Source organism: Haliotis rubra, unplaced genomic scaffold (genome assembly GCF_003918875.1).
Source record: "Haliotis rubra isolate DU_JTF1 unplaced genomic scaffold, ASM391887v1 Scf59, whole genome shotgun sequence".
NCBI lineage: Eukaryota > Metazoa > Mollusca > Gastropoda > Lepetellida > Haliotidae > Haliotis > Haliotis rubra.
The window spans coordinates 980,398-994,671 of record NW_025767290.1 but is presented as its reverse complement, the minus strand read 5'-3'; the positions used below and the strand labels follow the sequence as shown (position 1 = coordinate 994,671).

Sequence of the window (14,274 nt, the reverse complement as noted above, 5' to 3'; positions counted from 1 at the left end):
AAACATTACCATCCCATTTTGCAAGTGTGATACCCGAGACAATTGTTCTGCACTTTTGTTCATTATCGCAGTTGTTGTTGACGTCAGAGCATTATTCGTTGATTGCTAAAACGCTATCAGTTTAACCAAATCAAACTGTTATCGTTGTGTGGTCTGGAGTGTCAAACGCATCGAGTGCATCCACGGAGATTTGGTTTCAAGGGCCCAAGAGAGTTGTTTTACAGGCACATCTGTACGATTGTGGACGAAGCGGCACCGTATTCATTCCAGTCATTGAGTATATGGCATAGCACTGGAACACTGATCAACACGGCTTTTATTGCCATGTTGTAATCGTCATTGTGGTAGATAACATTAGGGAGCACAACACACTCTCATCATCAGTTTTAATGCACAGGTTAATAATAAGCGACAAAACCCTATTCGCAATCAGCAGAATGTTTATTGCATGATCCCGACCAAGAGAAGGGGTTATGATCACTATAGCACAGTGGTGATATCCTGTTCAGGTGTTCGCGAAAAGTTCAGCTGCCGTTGGCGCACGTGTTTTTCACTTTTTTCTAAAAATAACAAAGAAAATATCTCACTGCTCACACTCTGTACAGGAGACCGCCTCCGTGGTGTAGTGGTTAGAGCGTCCGCCCGGAGAGCGGAAGGTCGCGGGTTCGATCCCCGACTACGTCATGCCAAAAGACGTTAAAATATGGTACTTGTTGGTCCCTGCCTGGCGCTCGGCATTAATGGGTACAACAAGGACTGGTCGGCTCAGAGTCAGTATAATGTGTCTGAGTGGGGTATTCATGCTTCACTGCGGCATGGTATCTCAGTGGGCTAGCACTATAAAAAACCAGCTTAAGTCTGGGCTAGTACAAGCAGCTGCACATACACATACACACGCATGCATGTCGTCATATGAGCGAAATATTCTCAAGCACGACGTTAAACCCAATTTCACCTCACCTCACCTCACCTCACCTCACCTCACCTCACCTCTGTACAGAACATTTGCATCCTTCACAAAGGCAAGCTAATTATTCACTTGACTTGACCACAAATGTGAACATAGCGGAAGAGATTCTAAAATTACCTAACCGGGTTAGAAATGATCTCCAACAACCAATGGTTGTCCCAAGAGGCGGCTACCTAACTTGCTTGAGAGTGAAAAGACAATATTTCAAATGCCCATACAAACAAACACCAAACACATAATGTGTATCTCCTCAGTAAACTGGAAGCAGAGGACTCCGGTTTAAGCTGTGAGGATCTGTCTGGAAGCTAATAGTTAAGAGAGTTGCATTGGACCATGGTCCCTTGAGAGGAACGCAGTCTAACGGTCATACGTTATCGGATCATTCTCTGAATTAACCACCATTGCCAAACAATTACCAAATTTGTTGACATGAAAGCCATACATCAACACAGCACAGACAGGGGAAAGAGGTAATGTTTTATGATCGATCTTATTTCAATGTATTAATGGACGCCTGAAGGCCAGGGTTTGGTATTCATGTCATCGATTCGGCAGCTTGTTGTTCAGTCTGTCGGAGGAAATAATGTCAGATCGAGATGTTAAACAAATCATAAATCACAAGCCATAACCATTACATATTTTTGTTAGTTTGATTGTTTTTTGTTTAACGCCCCTCTCAGCAATATTCCTGCCATACAAATAATGGAGTCTGAACAGGACAATCCAGTGATCAATATGATGAGCATCGAGGTACGCAACTGGGATACGATGACATGTTTGCAATCCCGTGGCGTGTGGATTTCGGGCATGTGTGGTGTGTTAGTGTGGGGATCGAGAGTTGGGCATGGGGAACAATGATGGGTGTGAGGGGGTGGTGCGGTGTGTAGTACTTATTGGGTGGTGTGGGAGAGATAAGGATGGTGGGTTGAGCATGGTGTGGGTATGAGATGTTATTTTGGGGTATGTGGGGAGTGGGGAGCGTGATTTGTAGGATGTCGGGTGTGGGGTGCGGTCGTGGGTGTGGGTGGTGTGGGTGTGGGTGTGGGTGTGGGTGTGGGGTGTATATATACGGTATATGTAGTGGGGCATGGGAAGCAATGATAATATACCACCTTGACTACATGAATGTTACAGGAATATCAAGTGACCAAGGAATAAAACCATATTGTATGAGGTCTTTCCGAAATGCATCCATTATTCTTTGTCAGTGTGGAGATCAGTTTCATGTCGATCCATGAAGGTCGCTTTAGCCTCGTGGCAGTAAAACACCAGAAACAAATGGATTATCAGATCAGACATCATTGCGAATAAAACTTAGGCTGTCAACGTGGCAAGGTAACACTCCACAGCACCAGACTACCCTATAACCGCCTAACGGCACTATATTGATCAACGTGAACAGCTGGGGGAGTGTGGGTAGGTGTAAATGACGTGCATGGGGTTATTTCGCAGCAATGACTTATCTAACAACACAAAGCTATAAATATTACATATATCATTATAAAGTGGACCTTCGTTTATCCGAACATCGCTAGCCATTACATACATCATAATAATAAAATTATAATGAACCTTCGCTAATCCGAACTTTACTAGTCATTCCTGGAAACCGCCCTCTTTCAGATATTTGCTTGTGGGTAGGTTATAGTTAATGGCATATTACCACCACCAGCGATTCATGATAATGTGGTCATTGCGCGCAGTGACTGGGTACCCGACAGGATGAGGTGGTAATGTGAATGATCTCATTTGAGCATGGATTTTATACTCACTTAGCGAATGTAAATGTAAATGCAAATATTATTACTGTTATAATAATCAGATTAATAAAAATACATGCTGCCAAGATTGTTCGGGTTATCCTGGCTCAGTCAAACTGGAACCATCAATTTAGGGCCCTTGCCACTTTACACACCGCCCAGACAGCACACGGAACTATTCCTAGGAAGCACTGCCTCGTCCAACCCACCAAGACCAAGAATTGTTCGGAGAATTTGAAGACTCCCAATGATTGACGCCTTCTGCATTACCAAAGGTGTCAGAAGGGCTGTGATCTTGGCACCAAACCCGTTTACACACCTATTTGGAGGAAGCAAATCTAAGGCACCAAGAACAATGGGCAAAAGGAAAACGTGGGGTGCATGCGTGTCATCGAGGTCAGCACATTTGTCACCATATTGTCGTACCGTTAGTGTCAAAAGGGGAAGAGCTCTCAGTGATAACATGGATGGACACATGGGCCTTATAAGAATGGACAAGGTCGGGATGGCTGGCCCAGATGTTTCTGAGGGTGTGTACGGACCTACTCCTACGAGGCATCGTCCCGTGCCAGAACAAGCAGCCACGCACACCCATCCCCCCATCCCCACCCACACACGCATCCACAGCCTCACACACACGCGTCAATATATAGATGCAAAAGTGACGTCATTAAATATATCCCAGTCACCTCGCCCCCATCTTATGAAATCTGTCAAAAACATAAACCGCCGCTGCGAGTGTCGTATTTCATAACAGAATGGCCCCGAAGCACATTGTACAAACAAAGTGAAAAGCTTCTTGTGCCAAATCTAAATAGGATGTCATTCAATACCTGATAGCGCACACCTGCTGAGTCAGCGTGTTTTAAGCCAAAGAAAAATGTCAATCAATGCAGAAGTAAATCCACACCAAAGTACCTAAAAGGTTGATAAATTCTCTTTGATTTATTCAGCTGTTGCGGTAACGGCGTCGCACAAGTTCCATAATTCATCTTTGCTGGCAACAGTTGGTGGCATGGCCTTCTCGTGTTTAGAACTGTTTTGATTAATGGCTTGTACTCGCGATTCTTAAGCACACTTCACCACAGTCATGACCTGATGTTGTTTCGTCAATATCAGTTTATTAGGCGTGGCTGCGTTGTGTTATTAAGAGACCTTTAAACACAATGTGTCTTGTTTTGTTGGGAAAAGTTAAGGTTTATGGGAAATAAACGGTACATTTGTTTATTGTGATGAGACAATACTTATGCAAAATTTGTTATTAGCAGCTGACATAAGGCAGGTTTTCTTCAATGCATAATGGACAAAGGCCAAGGAAACAACCGCCTTTCTCCTTCACTCCTCGCTCTGTCTATCTCTTCTGTCTCTCACCCATATCCTTCTCGTGTGACCCTCACACCTCTTGTCTCAATTTTGCATTCAATTTTGCATTCTTTCACTCGTTCATTTACCCCCGCCCTCGCTTTAGAACCCTCTCATTACCTTCCTCCTCTCCCATCATATCTTCGCCCTTTCGACAGCTAATTTCCTCTTGTTTTTGTCATATTTCCGACCACAAGCGACTACTGGGCGTTGTAGGCCTTGTTTGCAACTATAGTGCATCCGTCGGGTCTGATAATTAACAAACACGTGCTAATGAGATAGTCGACGCTAATGGCGTGGTCGAAATATAAGAATGCGCCTTGTTTTAATATACACTTAATATGGTTATGGATCATTATGATCATGGCCATCCCAATGTGATATTAATATATACTTATATCCTCCGACAGACTGTGAACAACAAGCTGCCGAATCGATGACATGAATACCAAACCCTTGCCTTCAGGCGTCCATTAATACATTGAAGTAAAATCGATCATAAAACATTACCTCTTTCTACTATCAGTGCTGTGTTGATGTATAGCTTTCATGTCAACATATTTGGTAATTGTTTGGCAATGGTGGTTAATTCAGAGAATGATCCGCTAACGTATGACCATTAGACGAGGTTACTCTCAAGGGACGCATGGTCCAATGCAAGTCCAATATTATCATCCAGACAGGTCCTTCCAGGTCTCCCTGGAGTCCTCAGCTTCCAATTAATTGAAGAGATACACATTATGTGTTTTTCAGATTGTGGGTGTTGGGTATTAAAAAATTTCATTTCGTGCCGATTGGCCTCCCTCTGTGTGTGTGTGTGTGTGTGTGTGTGTCTCTCTCTCTCTCTCTCTTACTCCCAATCTTTATTCGCTCTTACTTCCTCTCCCCCTTTCCCTTACGCTCCCCTGACTCTCTCTCTCTCTCCGTCTGTCTCTCTGTCCGTCTGTCCCTCTGCTTCTCTGTCTGTCTCTCCTTGCTCTCCTTTTCATTAACGCTTGTCCTTACTTCCACTTTTTCTTAAGAAAACATGTACCATCTAATTTCAGGAGCATTACCAGCGATGTGTGATGTTCCTGGTTTGATAAGTAAGTGACAGAGTACGTAAAGCTGACTGAAAAATCTTTGATAAGATCTGAGGACGTGAATCCGTCTCTGTGATCATCGGAAATGTGGAGACATGTTGTCATGTGATCTCTTTATAAAGACCTTGCGCCGCAAGGGACGCGGGTTTAATTCCGGCCTTGGATTGAAGACCCGGAGGCGCCTCTTCATCATCAAAATGCGTTTTTAAGGAAATGCATTTCATTGAAAAAAGGAAAGACGACATAGCTAGACAGCTAGAAGACCTATGCATGTCATCGCAGAAACGAATAAAATTAGCAATTTCTTTTTGGTTTAGGTTTTTTAAAAATTTGAAATGGAAATGCAAAAATATACCTTCTCCAGTTCTGAATTTGCATTCAACTACAAACACATGACGACACATAAAAATATTATAGTTCATGAGTGTCGAAAAAAAAGAGGCTGTTTTTAACATGCACATATTTCCAGGTGTTCTTAACGTCGCTTTCTAGTTCTACAGGGAAGAGCGTGACAACATACAATAGAACATTGGGAAAACATCTCTTCAGTATATGACTCTTTGAGACTCCGTCAGTCGCCTTTGAAGACAACATTGGTTTCTGGAAACCATGTCTACCCAGGATGTACACGGGTAATTTGATGCTCAAGGTGGATACCATATGGCCATCATGATGTAATATTTGTAACTCGATTGTCTTGAACAGTCGACATGCAGTCATTAAATCAGTGTTTCGTACAATCTGACTGGTTGTAGAACGGTTGTAGAACATGGGTAGGAAGACAGATCCTCACGACCTATGCTTTAATAAGAGACTGTATGGTAGTCATGCTTGGGGACTTGGTCGATTGCCTGCTGGGGGGTTACACAAAAGACATAAAAAGCAAAATTATACACAGAGAATTCAAGTCGATGTCTTTGATCCAGTGACACTTAACCACACCCATTGTAGACAGAAGTGACAAAACCCTTTCCACATCCAGAAGAAGTCTCTGCTAGAGTCGATTGTACGACTGTAACAGTAGCACACACTCCCATTAACTTTCCAATCCTTTATAACAACAATGAACATGTATTGCCACATCGTTTTTATCTCCATAGTATCTCTTTACCTTTAGTCTTCGTAGTTTCAATGAACTTATAACGACATGCATGCGACATCGCATGCATCAAATGCATTAATGACTTTACTGCTTTACTAATATTCTGGAATATTTCAGTATGATACTACTACTGCTGCTTCCACAGCAACGTCCCCTGCTATTGCTACTGCTACTACTACGACTACTACTACTTTTACTACAACTACTGCAACTACTACTGCAACTGCTACTCCGGCGATGACTACTACTACTACTACTACTAATTGTAAAGGCAACTGATTAAGGCAACGCCATTTTGTCTCTTAAATCTTTAATGACGTGTATTTGTTGTTAAACATGGCAATGGTATTCTCTTAACAGGATGGCCTTTGATTAATTTTGTGGTCAAAGATCCGCGCCTGACCACCCTATCCATCACTTCGTCTCCTACAACAAGCCTTGGTGGCAATGAACTAATTCTACGCCAGAATCCCACGGGGGAAATCTATGTTACAATATTGACTTAATCTACGGTTGCCACCAGCTCTAATATCATCATGCCGTGAGAATTAATTAGAAAACTGTATCACTCTTCCCTGTATTAGATAATGGCATATACTTCCTATTTCAGATAATTTGTTTCCATGGCGACGCCCGTAACACCACATAATGTGACCGCACCCGACTATCCAATATACAGTGCTCGAGATGAAGAGTTTTAAGTCTCAGGTTTGCATTAGCTGTAGCATCAAGTGGAAGACTTATAGTGGAGTCTCTGTAAAAACTGTAAAATTAAAAAAAAATCATTTATTGATGACTTTCATTTTGAAATGGCAGAATGCATCAAATTAACAACAGAACTAATCTGTGATGGGTCTGGCATCTGTCTTGGATTGTCGTTTGAACCTCTTCATTTGCTTTTAATTCAATCAATGTTTACGACCGTTGCTCAGAAACCATCAAACACATTTCAAATTAAAATGGACCTACTTCTAAGAAGGCGTATTTTAATATCACGAATTTATATAACGTTCTATAAACTATGACTGTATTTTAACCTCCTGGCATTACCTTATGGACATAAAGACGTCAACAGGGGGTTGTCATAGCACATTTGAAACTGACGGATGTACGTGAAAGTTAAAAATAGTGTCCAGTTTCTCAATAATTACAGTACTTAAAGAAACTGTCATATTTTCTTATTGATGAACATATAAATCATGCATGGATACAATTGTTTTTTTTATAAACAGTTCAATATTTGTGAAATATGTGAACTATTGAAATAGTCTCCTTTAAGCCTCCGAAGAAAAGTACTAATTTAGCTCAATAAGTAATTTATGTTCTCAGCAAGTACACATCCCTTTTTCACTTGGAAAGTAATACTCAATTGGATGTAGATATGCAAAATGTTAGGGGCAAAAAATGACTGCGAACAAATTCCATTTGGCTTAAAAGGCAAAATTGCAGTCAAAGTATATATAGAAGGCTAAACACAAAACTGTCTTAAACATGCTTATCCTACTAGAGGGTCATTCTACCACAATGATATCACTATACAGGACTTTCCTGGTAAAAGACTCTAATACATGGCTATCGTAAAATAAGAGTATCCTATTAAAAGGTAATACAAGATTATCACTTATCACGACTATCCTAATATAGATTCCAATACAGGACTATCCTGACACAAGGCTATGTAATACATCTTTATTTTGATACAAGACTATCCTGCATGAATGCAGATGGTCATTTATCTGTCTGTCAGCTTTGGACTGTAATAACCAATTATTGTATCTGTAGAAAATTAACGGAAGGTTCCCCATTGTTCGATAAGAATCTCAAAACATATTACTGGTGGCAAGACAAACATATCCACAACAAAGAATGATTAATAATAATCTCAGTAATATCAGCCTTCAGAACTTCTACTTCGATGTGGTGAATGAAAAGGCGACACACATAAACAAGGCTCGCTGACATATTTTATGTATGTCATCGTATCGAAACTGAATAGATCGATGGCCATTGTGTCAATTACTGGATTGTCTGGTCCAGGGTCGATACTTTACAGGTGAGGTGAGGTGAAATTGGGCTTTTACGTCGTGCTTGAGAATATTTCGCTCATATGACGACGTGCATGCGTGTGTATGTGTATGTGCGCCTGCTTGTACTAGCCCAGACATAAGCTGGTTTTATAGTGCTAGCCCACTGAGATACCATGCCGTAGTGAAACATGAATACCCCACTCAGACACATTATACTGACTCCGAGCCGACCAGTCTTTGTTGTACCCATTAATGCCGAGCGCCAGGCAGGGACCAACAAGTACCATATTTTAACGTCTTTTGGTATGACGCGTTCGGGGATCGAACCCGCGACCTTCCGCTCTCCGGGCGGACGCTCTAACCACTACACCACGGAGGCGGTCTCGATACTTTACAGACTGCCCTCGCACAGATAGAGTATTGTTGTGTTGGGCATTAAGCAATAACAAATATACAAAACATAACGTAATTGTTTTCATTTTGTGACGCCATGAGCTGATGACGTCATTTTTAATATTTTCAACAATAGATCAAACTGACCAGTCAGCATGGAGGATCACAAAATGCCCTGTCAGAAACATGGGAATAGAAGAAAGATAATTCACTCCAGAATGCTACGAGTACGTTTAAATATAATGTACACATGATCCAAATTTGACGAGATCAACATTGTTGTTTGCGTGGTTCCTAACCCCACAGAAGCGTCCTTACCCTCCCTCCTTCCAATTGTATTACACAGTTAACATGATGTCGCGTCTGTCATAACCACACAGTGAAGCTATGATATCTTTAGAACTTTTGAACATGCTATCCCAGCTTTAAGGGCTAATGTTACATTCGTGTATTCTCAATTCCTACAAATCCGTATTATACATCATGAGACGAAATTGGAGTGTTGGCATCACCATGGCAACAAGGAAAAACAAATGTCAGCCAATGCACCGAGGGCTTGTGCCTCAGAATTCGTGAACTCAAGATAGTTCGCCCTACAGGGCATGGACGATCCATACCACATCTGAGCATCTTGAGCAGTTTCGGTAGTTGAGACAACCATATAATTTGTCCCATTTGTTGTCTACTGCCTACGACAATAACCGTGGCATGCAAATAAGTAAAGGTCTTGTACTGTAAAAACACGTCTTTGTTCAAGCCATCGAATTCCTGGTAGAATAGACCTCGTCCGGAGACAATATGTCCGAGTAACTTAATTAACCGCAAAGGGACATCGATTTACAATAAACGCGACAAAACCCTTTCCATTTCCATAAGAAATCTCTGTCAAAAGTAGAGGCGATTGTACGATTCCGACTATATCTGGATCATGTATTTTGAACCACTATCGAACAGTGATGACACCGGGTGTGCGCGAGCATACCCTGCCTCATCAGTCATCCAATATAAATATATGTAATGGTTAGTCAATCATTCACCTAAAACTCCACAAAAAACATGGGAAAATAGTTTACATTGATTTTACAAATCCACGGCTAAACTCTTGACACCAACCTCACGTTAGACTATTGATAACGTCTGTGTTCGTTATACATGTCCGTAACTCGTGGAAATGGCTTTAAACCGACATTTTAGACAAACAATTCCCCATTCAGATTCATGACGATTCTCAACTTTGGTATACTCCAAGGGTGAGTCAGTAGGTCGTATTAGGATTGGCATCAAGTCAAATCGAAAATGAAATTGGAAGAGAAGTAATTTTGAAAGATACCCAATGCAATGTCGCAATACAGTTGCCAACATGTTATAAAAGCAATCCTATTGCAATAGTCGTTCAATTGTTATTAACTATTGTATTACCTGAAAACCATCAAGAGGAACCCCTGGGGATGACACAATACAACTCCAGAGATACAATTAAGTTGTTTTGATTTCATCAAAACGTTTTTTGTGAATACAAACCTAAAGGAATACTGACGAACTGTTATATTGAAAACTGGTCTTCGGGTACTTTATATTAGGTGTATTTGCACCATGACATTATAAGTATGATATCCAGACTAATTTAAAGCTGCAGGTATAGAGGCAAGCTATGACATTATGGTACCTATTTAGTTCGGCTTGGTCTGGACATTACAATTTCTGACCTGTGGTTAATTGAGAATTTTGACGAGGACGTTCATTACTGATTTGAGGAATGTTTGCAGTCTACACTAAAGTACTGTAATTTGATGACCTGACCCAAACTTGCTTGGACGTCAATTCACAAGATCCTACCACCTCCTTAACGCTGTAGGGTGTTTCATAGACGAAACTGTCGGCAAATCATAATTCAAACCACTTGCATTGCAGATGATAGCAGGGAGTAAATTCACGTTGGTGTAAAACACGCTGACGAAACTGTCGGCAAGTCATAATTCAAACCACTTGTATTGCAGATGATAGCAGGGCGTAAATTAACTTTGGTGTAAACACGCTGTAGAACATTGCACGTTTCTTCCTATTATCATACGTCATCCATGATGGACAGGTTGGATGATCATCTATCGCCACGACTTCATTCTTTAATTAAAAGGAGATTAAACTTTAAAGGGTTTTATGTTCAATTCATGTCTTGAAAACTTCTCCGAGTTCTTAAATAAGATCCGAAAATACTTAATACTCTGCCGCCAATGATGACCTGCTTCGGTAATCAAATTCCATTTTTTAGCACGTGATTCGTGGGCAAGTAATTTATTATTTAATTACGTTGACCAGTTAAACACCCCGCTCACACGGTTCCAGTAATGTTGGCATTGTAGAGATTGGTGTAATCAGTATTGCGTTTCCTTGTCATGAATTTTGTCAAACTGAATTAAACGTTCATGTCAATTCAGGAAATACAGGAGCCTGTTCTGACCGGCATTAATACCTTTCTTCAGGACCACATACTACTAAGGGGGCGGTGGGGTAGTGGTTAAAGCGTTCGCTCGTCACGCCGAAGACCCGGGTTCGATTCCCCACATGGGTACAATGTGTGAAGCTCATTTCTGATGTCCCCCGCCGTGATATTGCTGGAATATTGCTTAAAGCGGCGTACAACTAAATTCACTCACTCACATACTACTAAGGTCTTACAGACTACTTATGATAGCAAAGCTCCTATAAATCGTGTTAACTAGGAAGATGCGTTCCTGGGGCGTGCTTAAAAAACGAACGTGGGTTCGAATCCATCTTTATCTTCAATATATTTCTTGGTTTGTTAGAACCATACTCTAGAGCATGTTGTTTTGTCAATGTGGAATATTTGTACCCAAATGTCACATTGACACGACGTAATATAGACGTTAAAATATGGTACTTGTTGGTCCCTGTCTGGCGCTCGGCATTAATGGGTACAACAAGGACTGGTCGGCTCGGAGTCAGTATAATGTGTCTGAGTGGGGTATTTCTGCTTCACTGCGGTATGGTATCTCAGTGGGCTAGCACTATAAAACCAGCCTCAGTCTGGGCTAGTACAAGCAGGCGCACATACACATACACACGCATGCACGTCGTCATATGAGCGAAATATTCTCAAGCACGACGTTAAACCCAATTTCACCTCACCTCACCTCACAATTTTCTGCAGTACCAGGGCCCTAACAGCATACTTAACGAAAACGATTTTTACTCTACGGTGGCTTTTACAAACATCAGTCAGCCTTTGCTGTGATTATTGTCCTCGATTTTCAAAGACTTTTAAAATCGATATAGTTTAAATCACTCGCGTTATGACTTACAAGATGGATCGCGCTGTAAGATCCATGCAATCTAAGGGCGAAGGGATCAATGGAAGTATGGCTACTAGTGGCTACTGAAGCGTCAGAAACACACATGGGTGACAAAAACACAATCACAATGCTCATCACGGTCTCTGATCTTACATCAGGGGGCGCGGTGGGCGAGCTGTCTAAGGCGCCAGGCTAGTAATGCAGCGAGCTTGGAGGTGCTTGGATCGAGCCCACCTGTGACCGGGTGTAAAAATCCTTGGAGTCAACTTTGTATGCAGATTCCTTCAGTGTTGTCATAACCTCTAGTGTACAGTACACAACCCTGTGCACTTAAAAGAACCCACGAATCCGTTGGTAGATGACCAGATGGTGGCCACATGAATACGTGCAAACACCTAGTTGCGGGTACAGCAACGTGCAGTAAACTTGGACAAAGTACTGTGACTATGTGTCCCAGTCCACCCAACTATGAATGGGTACCTCGTAAGGATGGGAAAGCCACATCGGTGCGCCTAGTAGGCAGCAATAGTTGTATGGTCCCGGGGAGTTGAGATTGAAAATACGATGTGCCGTTGTGATGGACATCCAATGATCGAGGGAAAACAAAGCGCCTTTGAGCAGTTGTACTGGATATCGGCGCTATTCGTGTGTGTGTGTGTGTATGTATCAGTTACTTTCATGTCTTTCATGAATCTTCTATCAATGATGCTTTAAAATACTTTTTATTGCTACAATCTCTAAAATTGGGTAAGTACTAACTATCAGAGTGTTTGAATTGTATCACATTGGGTCATGTGCAGCCGGCAAACTAATTCATTTGATGTGGACATACCATTGTACTTTATTGGATGGAATGTGTAAACCATTAGAGTGTTATTAGTCTTCAAACGTGTTTCAAACAAACACGATACAGGTCTGCGATAAGCACAGGGCGCAGTTAATTATTTTTGTCAAAGATTTACGTTTTCATGCCAAATAGTTCATGTTCTCTGTATGTACTCATGTCGGATAAGGCCGGTTACGTTCTCTTGAACATGATAGTATTTTGGCAGATTCGGAAGCACACAACGAAGTTTGCTTTCAGCAGATTTTTTTATGATTATGGAAATGGTTTCCTAGCTTTTATTTTTTTTCCTTCCAAAATGTCAAATGGTTGTCAAGTTTTTATCAGCTGGCGTGTTTAATCCTCGCATCAGCTTATGGAAATGGTTAGAGGCGAGGTTCGGGATAAAAATCTGTTTATTCCCACGACTTGAGTGGACCTAAAGCTACTAATGATCAATGCTGGAACCCAATTTATTCAGTGTAAGTGCTTGTTAGCTCTCAAAAAGTATTCATTGAGATATGAGTTTTATATAAACTAACAAAACAACGGCCTAATCTGTCATGGTTGACATTAATACACAGAGCCGTGGAACGTAAAGGTTAAATGTCATTTTGATCTAAGGATATTCGTAAAAAGTGGAAGGCAATTAAGTTTCCCTTTTCTTGGTTATGGCAAACGCCTGTCATGAAAGGCCATTGCTTTCTAATCATACGCATGAAAATAGGTCACATCAATTTCAGCGGAAAGCGGAATTGAAAGAGACTAATATTTACAAATAAACATTCTCCCTGCAAAACCATGTGCATTAGTAGAGTCATAGAAAACCCTCATTTCTGATTGAGTCAGAGTGATGTATACTATGTTATCACTTTAGTGAAGTTCGGACATCGTCGTCCATGTAATTCATGAAAAATAGAAAGCTTTCTCGTAATTTGTCGCTGCCAATAGACATTACAGGTGATGGATGCGGGGACCGTTCTTAAAGAGCGTAGCAGAATCAGGATGAATATTTCATCGGTCCATTCACCATCATCGGATGTTGATGGTGTGTAATGATAACACTGTACAAACACCTGTCCGATGTGATTGTCTGTGAAAGGAGGAATCTTGTCATTACCAAATGTTTGATAACAAGTATGGGTGGTCGATACTCCATCAGCCTGTGCAATTTCGGTGTGACATTATTGGTTGCGTCACGCTGCACAGACCCTCAGCGAGACACTGAACTTTATCTTAAGCAGTGCACCTAATCTTTGCCAAGTGAAATATCGAACCCTGGTAAACTGTTAATTAAAGATGGCATGAAGTTTGAAAAAGGTGTATTCTGCGACGATGTTAAACAAAATCTTTTTCGAAGAGGTCTGGATGTCTCGTACACTGCTATAAAGAAGAAACTCCGAGCAGCTGGTGTTAAATCGGTGTTGCAAGAGGTGCCAATATT

The 14,274-nt window shown here is 41.3% G+C and overlaps 1 protein-coding gene across 1 annotated transcript in view; it reads right to left on the bottom strand.

The window, feature by feature from the left end:
• Positions 1 to 14,274, bottom strand: part of LOC124255046 — a 28,139-nt gene that overhangs the window by 12,852 nt on the left and 1,013 nt on the right. The gene's annotated exons all lie outside the window — the stretch shown is intronic.